Raw genomic sequence first — 12,120 nt, 5'->3', positions numbered from 1 at the left:
TTTATTTTTAGTTAGATTTACGTTTATTTAGATTTACGCTTATTTACATTAGATCGAGTCCACGCAAGAATTACTTACGGTTTAGGGTTTAGAGTTAGACGAATAGTGAAAAGATCTACTGTGAAAAGATGTTAAGATGAAGTGAAGTGCTACAGCTAGAGAAGAGGCAAAGGGGTTTTGTCCACTACATGCAGTATCATGTAGACGTGGGTGTGTAGATTTCTTGTGCCCACAAATATAGGTATTGACCAATAAAGACGAGATTATAACCCGGTGGTTCTGATCTCCGTGCACCTCTAGACCGAGGTGTGCGGGGATTGGACATGACTAGAGAATGTGAGGTAAAGAGAGAGAGAGAGAGAGAGAGAGAGAGAGAGAGAGAGAGAGAGAGAGAGAGAGAGAGAGAGAGAGAGATAAGATGAAGAATGCCAATAGAATATTAAATTTGTTGTCCAGGTTATAAGTCTTTTATCCTCATTATGAGTAGCGACGAGGATGTGGGACCGTCCAACCGAAACACCTATCTCTCAACGAGGGTCTTATGTCCTTGTAATCAATGCAAGCATGCTGTGCGACGGACAAGACATGTTTCTTTGCAGCACGTTCGCGAATTTGGCGAGTTCGATCCATCTATTATAGATCGAGTTGTTGCCAATTATAACTCGTCGGACTCTGACGCTGGCCAATAAGCAGCAATATTGCAACCCAATAGACGTGTTCGCAGGCTCTTTGGTCAAGCAGCATATGTGAGGCCACAAGATGTAGCCTCTGACAGCTCGGGGGATGATCATGCAGAGCACATTTCCAACGAGGCAATGTTTGAGCCCGAGATTGATGAAATGATCGAGACGATCATGGATTCAGAAAGGCTTATCTATGATGATATGAAAAGTGAAGCCGATACACCATTGTATAATGGAGCACGTATGTCTAGATTGAAAGCACTCCTGGTTCTTCTCAACATGCAGGCAAAGTTTGGATGGAGTGACACTAGCGTCACAGCGCTTTTCAGGTGATCTATTACAATTAGTTTACTTTAATAGAACTCGTCTAGACACCGGCGTTCTAGTGGTGGCGGTGGCGGTTGTTGTGGGGATTCCGCCACCGATGCCTCCACACCGCCTCGTGTTCGACGAGGCTCTTTACCCTCCCCTTCTTTGCCCGCCCCCACACCAGCCACAACATCGCCATCTACGCCAGGTTTTGCACGGCTGACTGTTCCTAGAAGCTACACACCTCTACCTACTCCGCCAGGAGCCACCCCACTCGACACTCCTCGCTTCGGGGCCCAGACGCCGGTGGAGACACCTGACGTCCGTACCCCCATCGACACGCCGCTAGAGACCCCTGCCGGGACACCCAGGTTCACGCGTCACCGGCCAGAGGGCTTGCCTTACTCCGTCGACATCAGCGGCGGCATCATCATGGATGATGACGGCAAGAAGGTGATCTCGCGCATGCGTGGTCTTTGCTCTCAGCTGTTTAGACACTACATACTAAACAAATGGAGTGAAGTACCAAGTGATTTAAAAAACAGAGTCATCAGCATACTTCATGATGAGTTTCCCGTTCCAACACGGGATCAGCGCTTCAATGAAGACCTGATGAAGATTCGAATGCGCGAATACTGCAAACACAAGCGTTCCGAAGTGCAAAAAGCAATCAAGAATGGGTGGAACAGGCCAGATTGGCTAGCCAAAGAAGATTGGAAGAATGCGAAGAAAGCAGCGCGCGAGAATCCCGACAAGTGGAAGCAACAAAAGGATGCAGCCAGAGCGCGAGTAGAGGCAGGGAGCTCGCACCACTTGGGGAGCGGTGGATGGGCATCATTTGAGGCCGATTTTGTAAGTCTTTTCACATTGCTCTTTATGCATGTTCGATAGTTTAGGGTTTATGAGTTTTTTAGTTCTAACATAATGAAATCTTTGTATGTTTTGACAGTGGTCGATGACAGCGCTTCGCCCACACCGTACGAGCGCGAGTACGCAGGCAGGAAGGGCTTAAACGCCCTGATGGACATTCTCAGTTCTCGCGGCGGCATGGTTAGTATTAGGGTTTACTCTTTTTTATTTTTTGTATTGTTTTATAAATGTCGTTATATGTTTATACTTACTGAAAGCTGTCTTATTGTCTTTTTTTGCAGAATCCGACAGATACGCCGCTTGGACGCGATGAGACGTCTGACTAGACGACGTCAGTTTAGCCGTAGCTAGATAGCATTAGTTTAGGGTTTCTCATAGCTTATGTATCATGAGACGGATTTTATACGTCTTTTTGAACCATGTATATTATTACATTTGTCACCGCAGTTCCTTTTGCCAATCAATTCTTTATGCCTATGATGTTGTACAATTGTCATTATTACATTTGCCAATCAATTCATTTTGCCTATGATGTGTACAATTGTCAATTTTGCAAACAATGCGTCTTGTGGGTGGCTATTTTGGGTCTATTATCTACCTTTGCACTTTTTTTTAAAAGTGAATCAAGTACAATATGGTTGATGGGTGGGAGGGCATTCAATGCCCTGCCACCAAAAAAATATTCTCTCGGACGTCGCTATAAGCGTCGCTATTTATGGCTCTGTAGCGTCGCTATGAGCGTCGCTATAGTCTTCTGTGTAAATGTCGCTATAGGCGTCGCTATATAGCGACGCTCATAGCGACGCATATAGCGACGCCTATAGCAACGCTCTCGTAGCGACGCTCGTAGCGACGGTTTTAGCGACGCCGGGGGTTATAAAAACCCAATGTATTTCCGTCGCTAACAGCGTCACAAGAGCACACAACCTCTTGTAGTGAAGGTGGATTTTTTACAAGGTTGATGCTCCAAGTGTCTTGAGTAGGGCCAATTTTGACGCTTGTTGACGGTCCACTAGCTTTGACGGTACATTTTTTCTCCACTCTTGACCTTCCTTGAGAGACAAGGTAATTGAAGCTGAGTAATCAACCACCATGATGCTGTCTTTTAAGAGAAGAGGCTGAATTTTGTGGTTGTTTTGATAGATATGGGTAAATTGGAGGAGGAAAAATGAGACTAGGTGGTCAATTTTGGAATGGAATTGTGTGTGGGAGGTATGAGTTCACCATGGTTTCTCTTATTCTTAAAGGTTGAGGAGAAGGTGAGTAGGGTGTAGAGAGGAGTGGTGAGAGAGGTGGGGATGATGAGTGGAGAAGTGTGTGTGAAAGAGGAAAATGATAAAGTGGAAGAGAGAGTGTGGCTGCATAGCATGGGAAAACTGGGGTCCACTAATAAAATCATAGCTCACAGCTCGTAGCTCAAAAAAATATGAAAAAATTTGAGGCAAAAGTTCAACCCACGAGCTACAACTTTTGTTTGTATCACCTTTTCAAATTCGGAGAGCAAGTGAACTTTAAAAATTCAGCAAAACCGACCATTTTTTTCCACTGCACAAGGTCCTTGTGGGGTCCTTCTTTGGATGATTCTTTTGAATACCTCCAAGAGTGAGCCCTCCATAGTGCATGTATGCATGCCACCTACCCTTGACCTTATTTGGTAGGTCTATAATTGAAGATATTGTTGAGATTATGATAAGTGAATAGTACAACTAAGAAAATCAAATATTGAGGGGTCTAAAAAATATGTACATGTCAAATATAAATAATATAAGTGGAAAAAATATAAAGGGGTCAAAAGAAATCTCTCTCATTATGAGGCTACCATAAAAAGATAAATATTTTTGGTGTTCTAATTTTTTAGAAAAAAAAACAAAATAGATGTAGGAAGGGAAAAATCACAATAGTGAAAAAATATACACATAAATAAAACTAGTTTTTTTGGATTTTTGTTGGGGTGGAGTTACACCAAAAATAAGAGAAGCTTACATGAAAATATTTCTATATGGAATAATGAGTATGAAAAATGGTAAGAAAAAATTGTGGTAATGGTGAGGCAATGTACAGAGCATAAATAACACACACCTAGGTAGAAATATTTAAATAAATACCAAAATAATTATGAAAAATATTTTATTTAGGCCCTATATACAAAGAAATATTTACATACGCATGGGCCATAATATACTTATATTTTTTATATTTTTTATTTTTTTGGCTTAACTAGCCCAATGACTAGCTAATTGAGGGTTTTTTATTTCAGTAAGGAGATATGGGAAAAGTCCCCTAACTCACACGCACCTATATACAGTGAAAGGGTGAGGGTAACCACAGTGTTTGAGTGATTTGATAGGGTGAGATAACTCACTATGGCAATTACAGAGAGCCAAAAAAACGGCTATCACTAGCATAAACCAGCTTACCCGTTATGCTACTTAGCATTCTTAGCTGTGCTAACTAGCATACTCAGCATGCTAGTTAGCTAGCTGAGTATGCTTACTAACATGCTATATTGCTAGTTAGCACAGTTGAGTATGCTAGCTAGCATACTAGCTGTGCTAATAAGAAAAATCACTGTGTAGTTGAACATATGAGTCATGGTTAACCACACAAAGTGTGCTAAGAAGAATAGAAGGTATGCTAACTAGCATACATATTGTGTTAGCCAGCACACTTGTTATGTTGAATAGCATAGCCAGCACACTAGCATAAAAGGTGTTAAAGTAGCATACATATTGTGCTAACCAGCGTAGTCTTCAAGATCACTAGGCATGCTAACTAGGAGAAGATTTATGATGAACACCATACCCACCATACAGGAATGCTAACTAGCATATACCATAAACCAACTTACCCATTATGCTAGTTATCATACTACATCGAAAGGTAGCTAGCATGCTCATTGTGTCAAAGAACATACAGAGCATGCTAGTTAGCATAATAGGTATGCTAACTAGCATAAAGGGTGTTATAGTAGCTTACATATTGTGCTAGACAGCATACTTATCATGCTAAACAACATACCCAACATACTAGGAGTGAGACTATGCTAACTAGCACACATGCTAGGTGGCATACATAGCATAACATATTGTGATGACTAGCATGCTCTATATGCTAGGTAGATTACTAGCATGCTAGAATGCATAAGTTATGGCACAAGTATGTCATTGATCACTTGAGACTCATCCAAGAGGTGCACAGGGTGTTTTATGTAGCTTTTCCTTCCCACTCTCTTTCGACAAACATCCTTCTTGTTGGGTGAAACACGAGTCTCCTCTGTCCAAAATGTGTAGACCAATTCCTTAATTTCATATGTGATAGGGCTTTGACGGTGTTGCTTGTGACATTCAGCCAATGAAAACAGTCGAGCATTGACACCAAACTTAACCTGCCGTGATTTTTCTTTGAACAAGATGCGACGGTCGACTTTTAGGACCCTAGAGAATTTGGCAATATGCATGTTTTCCTTTGAATTTATCATCATCTACAATGCTGCATTCTTCAAAAATAGCTCCTCGTTAGAAGGTGGCTCCTTGATGATAGCTAGTGTGTTGTGGACATTGGAGACAATTGCACTCTGCACAACAGCCTCCTCCTCTAAAGACTGATCACGGATTGCCCGAACAAGCGGATGTTGAGCAACAAGATTCCAGATTTCACACTTTGCTTCTTTGTTGAGACCTTCAGTCCTGCTCTTGAAAGCTTTCACAATCTCGAAGGAGATTTTCCTTTTCTCCTCAACGTGGACGACACGATGTCCTCGTTTAGTTGTCATCTATCGGTGCTCCCGCTGTTTACGATTTCTTTCTGTCTCATATTTCCTGATAATAGAAAGAGCTGGATGCTGGTAGTTGTGATTCATTTCCTGTAATGGCTCCCTTCTACCTCCATTTCTAGTGGCAATAATGTTGTCTGTTGGTTTTCCATATCTGCAAGTTTGCTAAGCTTTGACAACTCAACTTCGAGGCAAGAAGCAATGCGAGAGAGAGAGAGAGAGAGAGAGAGAGAGAGAGAGAGAGAGAGAGAGAGAGGGAGGGAGTAGGAACAGGGCAAACTGTAAACTGGTCTGAGAGTGAGACAGAGAGGGAGTCTGCGCCGCACACACACACACACACACACACACACACACACACACACACACACACACACACACACACACACACACACACACACACAGAGAGAGAGAGAGAGAGAGAGAGAGAGAGAGAGAGAGAGAGAGAGAGAGAGAGAGAGAGAGAGAGAGAGAGAGAGAGAGAGAGAGAGAGAGAAAGAGAACAGAGGCCACACCCCACGTCGTCGTCGTAATAACTGAAAACAGAGGCCACACCCCATATGGGAGGGAACAAATAATATATCTTATGGTTATTAAAATTTCAAACTTCACTTGCTCTTTGGTTTTGAATAGATGCTAACAAGCACCTCTTACTAGCATTGTCCGGGACACCAAAAAGCATGACAAGTTAACATGCTTATACCCACTAGCTATTGTAGATCCTTTAAAACCATTTGTTTTGGAAACGGATACCAGTGACCGTGCTATTGGAGCAGTCCTCCTAAAAGACGGACGGCCAATTGCATTTGAAAGCAAGAAGCTTGATGTAGCACAACAAAACTACTCTGCTTATGAACGCAAACTCTATGTAATAGTGTCTGCCTTTAAAACATGGAGACATTATTTGTATGGTGCTCAATTTAAGATTGTGTTTGACCATGAAAGCATTAAATGGTTTACACAACAAACCGATTTGAAGGGTCGGAAAGCCAGGTGGGCTGAGATTCTTTAGGAGTATGACGCCAAGCTCCGGTATCGTAAAGGACGATACAATGTTGTGGCTGACGCTCTTAGTCGTATGCCCGAGATCAATTCTCTCTTGTTCACGGAACTTTGTAGTGAATTTTTGGATTCTCTAAAGGGCAAATATGAGTAGGATGACGCATATTCCAAAGTGTGGATCCATGTAAAAATGAGGGATCCTTCTCACTCCAATGATGGTAGTGTAGCATTAACCTCCACACACAGTTCTCCTCTGTCGAGTGATGAACTATAGCGATGGAAGAATTTTACTATCGACAATGGGTACCTACTACACAAGGGGAGAGTTTGTGTACTGACGGACACAGACATTTGGCACCAAATTCTTTGTGAATGTCATGATAGTCCAAGTGCAGGGCACCCGGGTATTATAAATACTTATGCTCTCGTACGATGACAGTTTTACTGGCCAGGTTTACATGGCTTTGTTCAAGATTATGTCTTGCATTGCCAAAAATGTTAGGTTAACAAAGCAGAGCGCCTGAAAGTAGGAGGACTCTTACATCCTTTGTAGATTCTCAATGGTAAATGGGAAAGTATCTCTATGGATCTTATTATGGGTTTACCAACCACTGTACGAGGTCATGACTCGGTATGGGTGGTCGTAGACCGGTTGACTAAACTATGTAAGTTTATTCCAACCAAATCAACGATTAAGACTCCAGAATTAGCTAAGTTATTTGTGGACAACCTATAAAAGTTGTATGGTTTGCCCAGTAACATTGTCAGTGATCGTGATCCCAAGTTTAACAATCATTTTTGGAGGGCTGTGTTTAAACGATTGGGTACACAACTAAACCTCAGTACAACTGATCATCCAGAAACGGATGGTCAAACTGAACGAGTTAACCAAGTGCTAGAGGATATACTACGCGCAAGAAACAAATAGACTGGGAAGAATATCTACCTCTTCTTGAGTTTGCTTACAACAGTGCTAAGCATGTCATGACTGGATTTAGTCCTTTCATGCTCATATATGGTTTTCAATCTAGCTCACCAGTTATAGTGGGGTTGACAGTCGAAAAACTCCAACATGTTAAGGATTTTCTCCAAGACCACATGGATCATGCTGAAACTCGCTCGTCAGAACGTCTGACAAGCGCAGTATCGGTATAAGAATTACGCTGATGAGAAACGTCGGCAAGTTACCTTTGAGGAGGGGGAGGAAGTATTTTTACGTGTGCCAGAGCATTCAAAAAGTCTGAAAACTGGGTGAACACCTAAATTATCTCCACGATATTGTGGGCCTTTCAAAATACTTAAGCGACTGGGTGATCGTGCCTACAAACTATCCTTACCTACACATTCTCGTATTCATCTGGTGTTTTATGTAAGCCGTTTACGAAAGTGGTTACATGGGGACAACAATGTCATTGACCAATAGATTTTGGTCGATTTTGTTGAACCTCTTACCTTACCGCGCATGAACCTGAACAAATTCTCGACTATCATGATTTATGTACGCGTCATCATGTATGTCGACAAGCTTTAATCAAGTGGAAAGATCGACCTGAGGAAGGTGCCACTTGGAAAAACATTAGTGTTCTTAAGAGGAAATTTCCCATTTTTGTTTTCGAGGACAAAAACTCTTCCTTAAAGGGGGAGTAATGTCAAGACAAGGGCAAGGCCAGGGAGTCATGGACTGGGCCAAGGGCTGGACTAGGCAATGTGGAAAGGGAATCCTGCTAGGGCAAAGGGCTAGGAGCATTGCCTATATAGTGGGAGGTTGGGAGGTGGATTCTAGGCTCTAGTCACCCCTAGGCTTTACATCCACTATAAGAGGAAAAATTGAGAACTGCCAACATTACCGTGGATTAACAAATGAAAATGGAGAGAGAAAACATTGCATTCGTGGAAATAGGCGCAACAATGGTTTGTCAACAATAGAAGCGGTAATAGTCATGGATATATATCTTTTGAGTATTACCGTATCTACCGCTGTGCCTATTATCGCGGTTATTACTGCTGTAAGGCTTCTAAAAAATAAAGCTTCTCATTTGGGCAAATTTGGGTGGTCCAAATGAGCACCTTTATTTTTGACCTGCATAAATCATATGAAACATCAATTGCATTTGGAAAAGTGTACCAAAAAAAACAATAGACTTTGAAATACTAGTTTACACCTTACCTTGATAATTTAAAGTACAAAAGAGCAATAATTTTAAAATTTTACAAATAAAATCAAAATTTTAATTGAGTTTTATATACATGTGATCATAGAGTTTTTTGGTGTCACATTTGCACTTGTAAAAGAGGACTACAAAAAATTATATATCTGTCCTCCTTCTCGTCGTCCTTGTCCACAGGTACATACGTTTGATCACTTTGACTCTACATTAGCCAAAACCAAATTAAACAAATTAATAACTCAAAACTATTAATATAATATGATGTATCCATACTTACCGCCTGTGGCTAGATCCGTCTGTTGAGTAGAATTGACCACGAGAGATGTGATGGTTCTTCAACAACCATTACAAAGTATCGTATTTTGTGTGCCGCTCTTGATACTTGACCATCTCTCCAGTCAGGCGACTTAGAGTGATATTTTTCTAAGTTAGCAATAAGAAAAGAAATTCCTAAACTAGAATATTTTTGAACTGGTTTAAGCTTTAATTTAGAAAAACATATATATTTGTGCTTTCAAGCTCCTTTGCCTCCCGAACCATAGTGCGTGGGAGTTTGTCTGACCTGAACATCGCATTGTTGACTATAGGATGAGCCCGTTACAGCTTGTTCGCCCTTTTTCTGCATTGCTCACTCCCACTCCGTATCTGCCATGTTGTCGCCATGATAGCTCTTATTTGGATTTGTGACCTGGTTGGCCATTGCAAGCCATACAATTGATTGCTTGTTTTTCAAAAAAAAAAATGATATACCCTCCAAGCACTTTGCTGAAAAACGTTCATTGGGGGCATTTGAAAATCGAATATGCAACACCTCCTCAATGTAATTTGCATCATCACATGCCAAAAGGAAGACCTTAGACTTCTAGATGTAGAGTGGCTAGTGACTAAGCTAGCTGCTACATGGATTTATAGAGCCTAGATAAAGAGCCTAGTACTCTTTCTCGAAATATTGGCTCTTCTAATTAAAACGAATGCTAGCAAGTTGTCCCTCAAGGCATTAATGCCATGCTAAAGTTCGAGTAACTTGGTTGGGGCTTAGATGTTCTCAACTTCAAAGCACAGTTTGTCCAGTTTGTCCTCATGAAGGGGACCATTCTTGTTCATGAAATTTTGATGGCATGGATGATGGCTTGTGCTTATAAGGGAAAATGCTCTTGGACAAGTATATCAGTGGATAGTGCCCACATAAGATATCTGATAGTGTCTCTCTCTCACTCTCTCTCACACACACACACACACACACACAAAAATACACGTGCGCGCGCGCGCACACAAAAAAAAGGGATTGGATCTAGCGAGAGGACTCGAGCAGATGCATCACCACCTTGAGATAGCAGAAAGCCGTTGACTGCACAGCACGCGCGTTGGCAAGCAAGCAACCTACAAGCAAAGCATGGTACAGCAAAAGTCCAAGCGCGCTGCCGGTACGCAAGCTGCCTAATATATAGTATATAAGCTTATTAAACATTACTAGATTACAATATATATGTAAAGCTGAACTGGTTATCTTCATCAGCATCTTCATGCTCCCCATCCCCCCCCCCCGCGCGCGCTCTATTCCGCGCCTTATTCCAGCTAGTCCTTCTGGCATAAAGCAGATAACTGATCAGCTTCATTTGGCAGTGTTTCTTCTTCTGCCCTCTCCATTGTATTCATGGCATCCCACCTTGCCCGCCGTGCTGCCAAATCCATGGCCAGCAAACTGCACATTGATGACGAGAAGGTGGAAAAGCTCGGACGCGCCGTTCGCCGCACTATTGACAACGTTCACCACACCCACAAAGGACGTAAGTACTCACAGGCCTCACACAATATTACCTTAAATCTCATCCTCTCATTCTTACATTGATGGAATATGATTCCAATTATGGTTTGGGCTTCCTTATGGTTGTGGCTTTAGATGACCATGGCGATGAAAATGACACCGATGGAAGCAGCAGCGATTCTGATCCCGATATTGAAGTGGAAGGGATAGATAGTGAAGGGCACCACAAGGAGCTGGCAGACATCAAACCCTTCTTAAACATGGCGATGGCTGCATACGACGACAAAAGCATGGCCGACAAATTTTCTTATGTGAGGTACAGCCAGCTGATCAAGGACTTGGTGAATCCGTCCGTTCTCAACGAGAACAAAAATATCACAACTGACACAGAGGTTCATGTGTGCTTGCTGGATGATGGATCCCTTGCCTTCGCCTTCCGAGGTACCGAATTTCAGTTTAAAGATTTGCGATCCTTGTTTGGGGACATTATGACAGATATGATGAAGGCCCAAATCCCTGTGGAGCATCATGATGCATCTGAGAACATTGCATAGTACCGGGCTGCGCCTTCGGTTAAGGCCCATAAAGGGTTCCAAATCGCATTTAGGGATGTCACGAGGACTCCCAGGTAGGATTTTCTGTGTACAAGTGGTCGGTTCTTCAGCTTGAAGACGATCAATGGCTTCCTTATCATCCTCTTTATTCGCAGGCCCAATGAGAACATTAGACTCGTGGCTGAAGGACTAGGAGCAAGGGCACCATATGTCAGGCGGGTGATCTGCATCGGCCACGGCCTCGGCGGCGCATTGGCAACTTTATGCGCTCAGTGGTGCCGATATGTGGCATATCCGATGGCTGAGGTATGGTGTGTGACGATCGGCTCCGCGGGTGGGAAACCGATAATTTGCACAGGATTTCAACCAGAATGTGGTGACAAAGGGGCGAAGCTCTGGTTGGTGAACAAAGGAGATATAGTTCCAAATGTGCCGCATTTCGATCGGATCTCAACTGTTCTATCTGTGTACAAGCATGTGGAAGGGTTCATATATCTGAGTCAGCATCCCACAAGCAAGAACGCCATCACTCTCAAGCGTGGTGGGCGGCGGCCAAGCTTCCATATTCGCAGTCTGAGAGACCATTTCTGTGCTTCCTACAAAGATTCCGTCAACAAGGCCCTTGCTTCCTTTTCCCATCTTCACCACCGCAGTATATCCCTTCCACCCTTGACTTAGCTCTTCTATGACAATATGGGCCAGGGTTATACAAAAGTTCAAAGTAGAGACATTTCCTGCAAAAGTAGGAGAAGAGAGTATTGCGAAAACATGCTTCAGAGTAGACGTAGACAAAATGTGTGTGTGAGAGAGAGAGAGAGAGAGAGAGAGAGAGAGAGTGTTTAAACACTATGATATGGTCTCATGTTTAAAGTTAGTCTCATGTTGGCCAAAGGCGGTAGCTTGGTTGGTTAAGCACTCAACCGTAGTGACTTGGGTCATGGGTTCGAGTGTGGTCAAGTGATCCTGGTAGCGCTCACGGACGTTTGTATCGCGTCGCATG

The 12,120-nt window shown here is 42.7% G+C and overlaps 1 pseudogene; it reads left to right on the top strand.

Moving 5' to 3' along the window:
- The first annotated feature begins 5,009 nt into the window (after positions 1 to 5,009).
- LOC147419540 (uncharacterized) lies at positions 5,010 to 11,883 on the top strand (annotated as a pseudogene).
- The last annotated feature ends 237 nt before the right edge of the window (positions 11,884 to 12,120 follow it).

Source organism: Adiantum capillus-veneris, chromosome 29 (assembly GCF_014529385.1).
Source record: "Adiantum capillus-veneris isolate H3 chromosome 29, ASM1452938v2, whole genome shotgun sequence".
NCBI lineage: Eukaryota > Viridiplantae > Streptophyta > Polypodiopsida > Polypodiales > Pteridaceae > Adiantum > Adiantum capillus-veneris.
This window is presented reverse-complemented; position numbering and strand designations above follow the sequence as displayed.